Raw genomic sequence first — 10830 nt, forward strand, 5'->3', positions numbered from 1 at the left:
ACGGTGACGGTGGAACGACCCACGAACACATGCATAGAGTTGTGACCATTATCAATTTGAATGTATCGGGTACTGGCTTGAGTGTGCACGAAGGAGACGGTAGAACGACACGCGAACACATGCATAGAGTTTGTGACCATTGTCAACTTGCGTGTATCGGGTACTGGCCTGTGTGTGCCCGACGTTGACGGCAGAACGACCCGCGAACACATGCATAGGGTTGTGACCATTGTCAACTTGAATGTATCGGGCGCTGGCTTGATTGTGTGCCCGACGGAGACGGCAGAACGACCCACGAACACATGCATAGAATTTGGACTTTCTTGAAGAAGACGTTGACATTAAAAAAAAAAAAAAGTCAAGCGGGTACTGGCTCAAGTGTGCCCGACGGTGACGGTAGAACGACCCGCGAACACATGCATAGAGTTGTGACCATTGTCAACTTGAATGTATCGGGCGCTGGCTGGGATGTGCATGGCGGAGACGGCAGAACGACACGCGAACACATGCATAGAGTTTGTGACCGTTGTCAACTTGAATGTATCGGGCGCTGGCTGGGATGTGCCCGGCGGAGACGGCAGAACGACACGCGAACACATGCATAGAGTTTTGACCACTGTCAACTTTAATGTATCGGGCGCTGGCTAGGATGTGCGCGGCGGAGACGGCAGAACGACACGCGAACACATGCATAGAGTTTGTGACCATTGTCAACTTGCGTGTATCGGGTACTGGCCTGTGTGTGCCCGACGTTGACGGAAGAACGACCCGCGAACACATGCATAGAGTTGTGACCATTGTCAACTTGAATGTATCGGGCGCTGGCCTGTGTGTGCCCGACGGAGACGGCAGAACGACCCACGAACACATGCATAGAATTTGGACTTCCTTGAAGAAGACGTTGACATAAAAAAAAAAAAAAAAAAAAAAGTCAAGCGGGTACTGGCTCAAGTGTGCCCGACGGTGACGGTAGAACGACCCGCGAACACATGCATAGAGTTGTGACCATTGTCAACTTGAATGTATCGGGCGCTGGCTGGGATGTGCCCGGCGGAGACGGCAGAACGACACGCGAACACATGCATAGAGTTTGTGACCGTTGTCAACTTGAATGTATCGGGCGCTGGCTGGGATGTGCCCGGCGGAGACGGCAGAACGACACGCGAACACATGCATAGAGTTTGTGACCGTTGTCAACTTGCATGAATCGGGTACTGGCCTGTGTGTGCCCGACGTTGACGGCAGAACGACCCGCGAACACATGCATAGGGTTGTGACCATTGTCAACTTGAATGTATCGGGCGCTGGCTTGATTGTGTGCCCGACGGAGACGGCAGAACGACCCACGAACACATGCATAGAATTTGGACTTTCTTGAAGAAGACGTTGACATTAAAAAAAAAAAAAAGTCAAGCGGGTACTGGCTCAAGTGTGCCCGACGGTGACGGTAGAACGACCCGCGAACACATGCATAGAGTTGTGACCATTGTCAACTTGAATGTATCGGGCGCTGGCTGGGATGTGCATGGCGGAGACGGCAGAACGACACGCGAACACATGCATAGAGTTTGTGACCGTTGTCAACTTGAATGTATCGGGCGCTGGCTGGGATGTGCCCGGCGGAGACGGCAGAACGACACGCGAACACATGCATAGAGTTTTGACCACTGTCAACTTTAATGTATCGGGCGCTGGCTAGGATGTGCGCGGCGGAGACGGCAGAACGACACGCGAACACATGCATAGAGTTTGTGACCATTGTCAACTTGCGTGTATCGGGTACTGGCCTGTGTGTGCCCGACGTTGACGGAAGAACGACCCGCGAACACATGCATAGAGTTGTGACCATTGTCAACTTGAATGTATCGGGCGCTGGCCTGTGTGTGCCCGACGGAGACGGCAGAACGACCCACGAACACATGCATAGAATTTGGACTTCCTTGAAGAAGACGTTGACATAAAAGAAAAAAAAAAAAAAAAAGTCAAGCGGGTACTGGCTCAAGTGTGCCCGACGGTGACGGTAGAACGACCCGCGAACACATGCATAGAGTTGTGACCATTGTCAACTTGAATGTATCGGGCGCTGGCTGGGATGTGCCCGGCGGAGACGGCAGAACGACACGCGAACACATGCATAGAGTTTGTGACCGTTGTCAACTTGAATGTATCGGGCGCTGGCTGGGATGTGCCCGGCGGAGACGGCAGAACGACACGCGAACACATGCATAGAGTTTGTGACCGTTGTCAACTTGCATGAATCGGGTACTGGCCTGTGTGCGCCCGACGTTGACGGTAGAACGACCCACGAGCACATGCATAGAGTTGTGACCGTTGTCAACTTGAATGTATCGGGCGCTGGCTGGGATGCGCCCGGCGGAGACGGCAGAACGACACGCGAACACATGCATAGTGTTGTGACCATCGTCAACTTGAATGTATCGGGCGCTGGCTAGGATGTGCGCGGCGGAGACGGCAGAACGACACGCGAACACATGCATAGAGTTTTGACCACTGTCAACTTGAATGTATCGGGCGCTGGCCTGTGTGTGCCCGACGGAGACGGCAGAACGACCCACGAACACATGCATAGACTTTGGACTTCCTTGAAGAAGACGTTGACATAAAAAAAAAAAAAAAAAAAAGTCAAGCGGGTACTGGCTCAAGTGTGCCCGACGGTGACGGTAGAACGACCCGCGAACACATGCATAGAGTTGTGACCATTGTCAACTTGAATGTATCGGGCGCTGGCTGGGATGTGCCCGGCGGAGACGGCAGAACGACACGCGAACACATGCATAGAGTTGTGACCGTTGTCGACTTGAATGTATCGGGCGCTGGCTGGGATGTGCCCGGCGGAGACGGCAGAACGACACGCGAACACATGCATAGAGTTTGTGACCACTGTCAACTTGCATGTATCGGGTACTGGCCTGTGTGCGCCCGACGTTGACGGTAGAACGACCCACGAGCACATGCATAGAGTTGTGACCGTTGTCAACTTGAATGTATCGGGCGCTGGCTGGGATGTGCCCGGCGGAGACGGCAGAACGACACGCGAACACATGCATAGAGTTTTGACCGTTGTCAACTTGAATGTATCGGGCGCTGGCTGGGATGTGCCCGGCGGAGACGGCAGAACGACACGCGAACACATGCATAGAGTTTGTGACCATTGTCAACTTGCATGTATCGGGTACTGGCCTGTGTGCGCCCGACGTTGACGGTAGAACGACCCACGAGCACATGCATAGAGTTGTGACCGTTGTCAACTTTAATGTATCGGGCGCTGGCTGGGATGTGCCCGGCGGAGACGGCAGAACGACACGCGAACACATGCATAGAGTTTGTGACCACTGTCAACTTGCATGTATCGGGTACTGGCCTGTGTGCGCCCGACGTTGACGGTAGAAAGACCCACGAGCACATGCATAGAGTTGTGACCATTGTCAATTTTAATGTAGCGGGTACTGGCCTGTGTGTTCCCGACGTTGACGGCAGAACGACCCACGAGCACATGCATAGAGTTGTGACCGTTGTCAACTTAAATGTATCGGGCGCTGGCTGGGATGTGCCCGGCGGAGACGGCAGAACGACACGCGAACACATGCATAGAGTTTTGACCGTTGTCAACTTGAATGTATCGGGCGCTGGCTGGGATGTGCCCGGCGGAGACGGCAGAACGACACGCGAACACATGCATAGAGTTTGTGACCATTGTCAACTTGCATGTATCGGGTACTGGCCTGTGTGCGCCCGACGTTGACGGTAGAACGACCCACGAGCACATGCATAGAGTTGTGACCGTTGTCAACTTTAATGTATCGGGCGCTGGCTGGGATGTGCCCGGCGGAGACGGCAGAACGACACGCGAACACATGCATAGAGTTTGTGACCACTGTCAACTTGCATGTATCGGGTACTGGCCTGTGTGCGCCCGACGTTGACGGTAGAAAGACCCACGAGCACATGCATAGAGTTGTGACCATTGTCAATTTTAATGTAGCGGGTACTGGCCTGTGTGTTCCCGACGTTGACGGCAGAACGACCCACGAGCACATGCATAGAGTTGTGACCGTTGTCAACTTAAATGTATCGGGCGCTGGCTGGGATGTGCCCGGCGGAGACGGCAGAACGACACGCGAACACATGCATAGAGTTTTGACTTCGTTACAGAGGACGTTGACAAAAAAAAATAATAATAATAATATCAAAAAAAAAAAAACATGGTCAACTTTAGTGTAACGGGTATTGGCTTAAGTGTGTGACCCAATGGTCAGAATGAGTGGGCAGAGTGAATCGGATTATATTAAGGGGAGTGTCTTGTCTCGCCGGTCGATCTTCAAATTGTAGAAGTTTCCTCATATATCTCCTTGATTTCGTCAAGATATATCCGGCACGGGAGCAACCCCGACACTCCTCTGAAAATACGGGTCGCTCCCATGTGAGAAGGTCGATGGTGTGATCGACGGCACGAGTGTCATGCGACCGGGCGAGGGCCGAGTAATTAGCCGACGGTGATGCACACATGCGTAGGCATGGGACCCGTTGTCGTTGCACGAGTCTGTGAGACGGGGCGCCGCCGGACAAGACATACCCGGCACGGGAGCAACCCCGGCACTCCTCTGAAAACACGGGTTGCTCCCGGGTGAGAAGGTCGATGGTGCGGTCGATGGCACGAGTGTCATGCGACCGGGCGAGGGCCGAGATTTAGGCCGACGGTGATGCACACAGGCGTAGGCTGGGACTCGTCGTGTTGCACGAGTCTGTGAGACGGGGCGACGGCCGACCTCGACGGCAGGCCGCCCGATGCATCCGCAAGGTGTGGCTCTCGTCCGAGATTTTGAGATCTCTTTAGTGTAGCGGGTATTGGCTTAAGTGTGTGATCCAATGGTCAGAACGAGCGGGCAGAGTGAATCGGATTCTATATATGAGGGGGGTAGTAAGAGTCGATCCAAGACTCGAGAAGGCTTTTAATGTCTGTCGTGTGTGTATGCGTGTCATGGTTGGACTCCAGCGGGCCCTTTCGGTAGGGTCAGCCGTCGTTTCATCGCGACCATGTGTTGCAACTCGGCGCTCAGAGCGGGGGTTTTCACCCACTCGCCCCGTGAGCAGAGGTGTCCCTCCGTGCACACGTATATATCGACGTTCAGATATGAAGCTTTCGCGGACGGGAGTCCACCCGAGACTCGAAAAGGCTCCTTGCCTGTGGTGCGTAAATATGTTTTTGCACGTCAGACCCTTGCTGGCCTTCTCGGTAGGGTCAGCCGTCGTTTCATCGCGACCATGTGTTGCAACTCGGCGCTCGGTGCGGGGGTTTTCACCCACTCGCCCCGTGAGTAGAAGGTTCTTTCGTGCATATGTATATATACAATCCCAGATATTGAGCTTTTTCATCCGCAGAACCCCGGTGGAGAAGAGAGAGAGTAGAGATGAGAGAGAAAGGAGAAGGGAGAAGGCCTCTCGCGTTGCGTGGTCGATGGCACGAGTGCCATGCGACCAGGCGAAAGGCAAACGGCAAGCCGACGGCGACGGCAGGCCGCCCGACTCACCCGCAGAGAATCTGGGTCTCGTTCGAGATTTCGAGATCTCTTAAGTGTAGCGGGTATTGGCTTAAGTGTGTGATCCAATGGTCAGAACGAGCGGGCAGAGTGAATCGGATTCTATATATGAGGGGGGGTAGCAGAGTCGATCCAAGACTCGAGAAGGCTTTTAATGTCTGTCGTGTGTGTATACGTGTCATGGTTGGACTCCAGCGGGCCCTTTCGGTAGGGTCAGCCGTCGTTTCATCGCGACCATGTGTTGCAACTCGGCGCTCAGAGCGGGGGTTTTCACCCACTCGCCCCGTGAGCAGAGGTGTCCCCTCCGTGCACACGTATATATCGACGTTCAGATATTGAGCCTTTTCATCCGCAGAACCCCCGGTGGAGAAAGAGCAGGACCTCGGTGTCGTCAGATATCGAGCTTTCTCCACGGGACCCGTTCGGGCATGCTGCCGTTGCTGCGACCATGTGTTGCACTCGGCGCTCGGTACGGGCTTTTTCATCCAAGCAACGAATGCACGCTCGAGGCGTGCGATTGCTCTCCCCTGTTCCAGTGGACGAGCCGTCGCCCTCCCGCGTCGCTTCGAACCGGTCCCGTCTCCGAGGCGGGACCACTGCGACTCCTCTCGAGACGACCCAGTCGACTCGGGTAGAGATACACACCTCGAGAATCCCTTCGGGGCGGTTCTTCGATCACTGTACCGTAATAGCACGGCATCGACAATTGAGAATTCAGAGAGAGAGAGAGGGGAGTGCGAGAGCGACTCCCGGACGGCGAACGGGCCCAGCCCGGTTCTGTCGACCGTTACCTGGTTGATCCTGCCAGTAGTCATATGTCTCAAAGATTAAGCCATGCACGTCTAAGTACAATCCTGAACATACAAGAGAAACTGCAGATGGCTCATTAGATCAGTTATGGTTTATTGGAGAAAGTCTTATACCATGGATAACTGTGGTAATTCTAGAGCTAATACATGCAACAAAGCGCCGACCCTTCGGGGGAAGCGTGCTCTTATTAGGAACAAGGCCAGCCCGGTCCTTTCGGGGTCCGGTCTCCGCTGGTGAACTCTAGATAATCATGCCGATCGCACGGTCTTGCACCGGCGACGCTCCCTTCAAAAGTCTGCTCTATCAACTTTCGATGGTAAGTTATGCGCTTATCATGGTTGTGACGGGTAACGGAGAATCAGGGTTCGATTCCGGAGAGGGAGCCCTGAGAAACGGCTACCACATCCAAGGAAGGCAGCAGGCACGCAAATTACCCACTCCTGACACGGGGAGGGTAGTGACAAAAAATAACGATACAGGCCTCTTCGGAGGCCCTGTGATCGGAATGAGTACACTTTAAATCCTTTAACGAGGATCTACTGGAGGGCAAGTCTGGTGCCAGCAGCCCGCGGGTAATTCCAGCTCCAGCAGCGTATATAAATTTGCTGCAGTTAAAAAGCTCGTAGTCGGATTTCTGATCTCTATAAATCTCACTCGTTGTGTGCACTGCCCGTTCCCCTTCTCCCCGTCAAACGGGAGTCGTGGGAGATTTTTCCCGGCCAGTGATTCGGTTGGTCGTGCGGTGCTCTTAACTGAGTGCCGTGCGAGACTGGAACGTTTACTTTGAGAAAATTGAAGTGTTCAAAGCAGGCCAAAGTGCCCGAACAGCTCAGCATGGAATAGTGGAAGAGGACCTCGGTTCTATTTCGTTGGTCTTGAGATCCTGAGGTAATGATCAAGAGGGACTGCCGGGGGCATTCGTATTGCGGCGTGAGAGGTGAAATTCTTGGATCGTCGCAAGACGCCCGACAGCGAAAGCATTTGCCAAGAATGTCTTCATTGATCAAGAACGAAAGTCGGAGGATCGAAGGCGATCAGATACCGCCCTAGTTCCGACCATAAACGATACCGACTCGTAATTCGCCGGCGTTCCTCCCATGACGCGGCGGGCAACTCTCCGGAAAACCAAAGTCTTTGGGTTCCGGGGGAAGTATGGTTGCAAAGCTGAAACTTAAAGGAATTGACGGAAGGGCACCACCAGGAGTGGAGCCTGCGGCTTAATTTGACTCAACACGGGGAAACCTACCCGGCCCGGACACAGTGAGGATTGACAGATTGAGAGCTCTTTCTTGATTTTGTGGATGGTGGTGCATGGCCGTTCTTAGTTGGTGGAGTGATTTGTCTGGTTAATTCCGATAACGAACGAGACTCTTGCTTGCTAAATAGTCCGGCCACCCGTCGTGGTGAGCCGCGAACTTCTTAGAGGGACAAATGGCTTTCAGCCATACGAGATGGAGCAATAACAGGTCTGTGATGCCCTTAGATGTCCGGGGCCGCACGCGCGCTACACTGGCGCAAGCAGCGGGTACATTTGCCCTCGGCCGAAAGGTCCGGGTAATCCGCTGAGACTTCTCCGTGCTGGGGACAGGGACTTGTAATTGTGTCCCTTGAACGAGGAATTCCAAGTAAACGCGAGTCATCAGCTCGCATTGATTACGTCCCTGCCCTTTGTACACACCGCCCGTCGCTACTACCGATCGAATGACTTAGTGAGGCCATCGGATCGACCGTCTGGCACCCCCGGCTTCGGCCGGTTGTCGAGGCGTGACGAGAAGACGGTCAAACTTGATCATTTAGAGGAAGTAAAAGTCGTAACAAGGTTTCCGTAGGTGAACCTGCGGAAGGATCATTAACAGAACCCTTCCCCTCCGTGATCGGAGAGGGAACAAAGGGGGAATGTCGGAAAAGCCGTCACAGAGAGACACGCGGAGAGAGCAAATTGGAAAAGCCGGGGGGACTCGAGCGGGGTTTTCACCGCCTCCTTCCCCGTTCCACGGTCGAGGTCAGACCCCGCGCTTCGCCTTCGCTCTCTCCGACAAAAAGGAGACGGGCGTGTCACACACAGACCAGCCCGGGGAGTACCCGGTTCTTCTCTCGTCGTCTGTCTCACGGAGTCTCGCACTCCCGGTAGCTTCGAGGGAGAAGTCCCGCAAGGGTGGAGACGCCGTCGCCGTCCGCGGCGCGGCGCTCCTCGAGGCATTCTCCGCAGGGCAGAGAAGGGGCACCGGTGTCGCCCGATTTCCCCCCAGTCGGCGAGTCTGACTCGCGCGACCCGCCCTCGCGGCGGTGGGGGGAAGGAGGGAGCCCGCTTGCCCCCTCGGCTCGACGGAGGATATTTCTTTCCAGTCACAAGCAAAGAAGGCACAGAGTCCCCGTGTCCTTTCTCCTTCCGTTCCACTTCTTCCCTCGGCTCTGAGGAGAGTTTGCGAACGCGGGAGTCTTCCAGTGGCAAATGACAATTCTTGGTGGTGGATCACTCGGCTCGTGCGTCGATGAAGAACGCAGTTAGATGCGAGAATTCATGTGAATTGCAGAACTCACTGATCATCGACTTATTCGAACGCAAATGGCGGCTCGGGGATGCTCTGCTCCTCGAGCCACGTCCGTCTGAGCGTCTGAAGACAATCACTCACAGAGTCGGCGTGTTCGCGCGCCGGAGGAGCGCCCGGCCGCAGCCGTCCCTTCGACGGCCGGCTGCGTCGGGTCAGTGTCAGATGGAGTTCTGTGATGTCGGCGCCGGTGAAACTCGGCGAGCAGGCTCGATCGGTAACCGGGGGTTCGTCGGTCGTGCGACGTGCCATCGGGGTGTAGACGTATGCGCCCGTGGTGCGGTCCAGCGTCCGACCCCCCGGAACGGTCGAGGAGCCTCTGCCGGGCAGAGCCGGTCGACCCAATCGCGGGGTCTCTCGTCCTCCCGTCTGCGTTCTCGCAGGCGCATGGTAGGCCACCCTTTCCCGCCGGCGACCCGATTCTTCGGGGAGCGCCGGGGAAGGAGAGACCCCGGGTCGCCGCTATGACTCCGATCACGTTCCACGTGTCTTTCACGATTCCAGACCTCAGATCGGATGAGATTACCCGCTGGATTTAAGCATATCACTAAGCGGAGAGAAAAGAAACTAACAAGGATTCCTTCAGTAGCGGCGAGCGAAGCAGGAAGAGCCCATCGCCGAATCCCCGCGCCCGTTTGCGGTGCGAGGGACCTGTGGCGTAAGGAAACTGAACTCCGGTCGACAGAGTCCGGCCGCAGTCCACTGTGATCGGGGCTGCAGCTTACCCGCAGCGGGTGTAAGGCCCGTAGGGCGGACTCGAAGGCCGGAGGGAAAGCTTTCCAAGAGTCGGGTTGTTTTAGAATGCAGCCCAAAGAGGGGTGGTGAACTCCATCCAAGGCTCAATACTATGCACGAGACCGATAGTCAACAAGTACCGTGAGGGAACGTTGAAAAGAACTTTGAAGAGAGGGTTCAACATTGCGTGAAACTGCCAAGAAGTAAACGGATGAGTGCCGCATGCTACATGGGGCGTCCGGTTGATTCAGGCGCGGTCGGCGCGGCAGCGTGTGCGGGTTCGGATCCCTCGGGACCGACCCGCGGCGCTTCGCCGTCCGGTCCGCGTCGCACTTCTACCGTTCGGCGCCCTTCCCGGCGACCGACCGAAGAGCGGAGCAGAGGGGCGGGCGAGGCTGCGGCGTGCGGGGGCTTCGGCCCTCGCCGTCTTACGCCGCCCGTCACGGTTGCTCACTGCGCTCTCTGTCGAGGACTCTGCGTGACGGCCTGCCCCCCCGGGGGTTCAGGCAGCGGGGTCCGGGCCACCGGCGTCTCCGTCGGTCGCGTGCACAGCTTGCTGTCGCGTGGCCGGCGGGATCCGGAGGGTCCGGTCTCGCCGCGGCTTCGGCCGAAGCGGAGGGTCTGTCGGGCGTGAGCGAGGCCTCCTCATTCGACCCGTCTTGAAACACGGACCAAGGAGTCTAAGCAGGCTTGCAAGTCGAGGGGGTCTACCGAAACCTATCCTGGCATAACGAAAGTGAAGGTCGGCACAGGGCCGTCACGAGGCGGGATCCCGGCCCTCTGGGTCGGGCGCACCGCCACCCCGTTCCGTCCGGCTCGTCCGGTGGAGCGGAGGAAGAGCAAGCATGCTAAAACCCGAAAGATGGTGAACTATGCTCGGGCAGGAGGAAGCCAGAGGAAACTCTGGTGGATGTCCGCAGCGGTTCTGACGTGCAAATCGATCGTCCGACCTGAGTATAGGGGCGAAAGACTTATCGAACCATCTAGTAGCTGGTTCCTTCCGAAGTTTCCCTCAGGATAGCTGGTGCTCGGGAGATATTCGTGAACAATTTTATCTGGTAAAGCGAATGATTAGAGGCCTTGGGGCCGAAACGACCTCAACCTATTCTCAAACTTTCAATTGGTAAGAGGTCCGACTCGCTGGCTTGGAGCCGGACGAGTGAGAATGAACGAGTGCT

General features: G+C 55.8%; 1 non-coding gene and 1 pseudogene across 1 annotated transcript; both read left to right on the forward strand.

Annotated features, from left to right (window-relative positions):
• The first annotated feature begins 6346 nt into the window (after window positions 1-6346).
• Window positions 6347-8220, forward strand: LOC139968377 (small subunit ribosomal RNA; annotated as a pseudogene).
• A 605-nt stretch (window positions 8221-8825) lies between these two features.
• Window positions 8826-8985, forward strand: LOC139968374 (5.8S ribosomal RNA). The gene has a single exon (XR_011793378.1). It is a non-coding gene; the product is annotated as a 5.8S ribosomal RNA (ribosomal RNA).
• The last annotated feature ends 1845 nt before the right edge of the window (window positions 8986-10830 follow it).

This window comes from Apostichopus japonicus, chromosome 5 (assembly GCF_037975245.1).
Source record: "Apostichopus japonicus isolate 1M-3 chromosome 5, ASM3797524v1, whole genome shotgun sequence".
NCBI lineage: Eukaryota > Metazoa > Echinodermata > Holothuroidea > Aspidochirotida > Stichopodidae > Apostichopus > Apostichopus japonicus.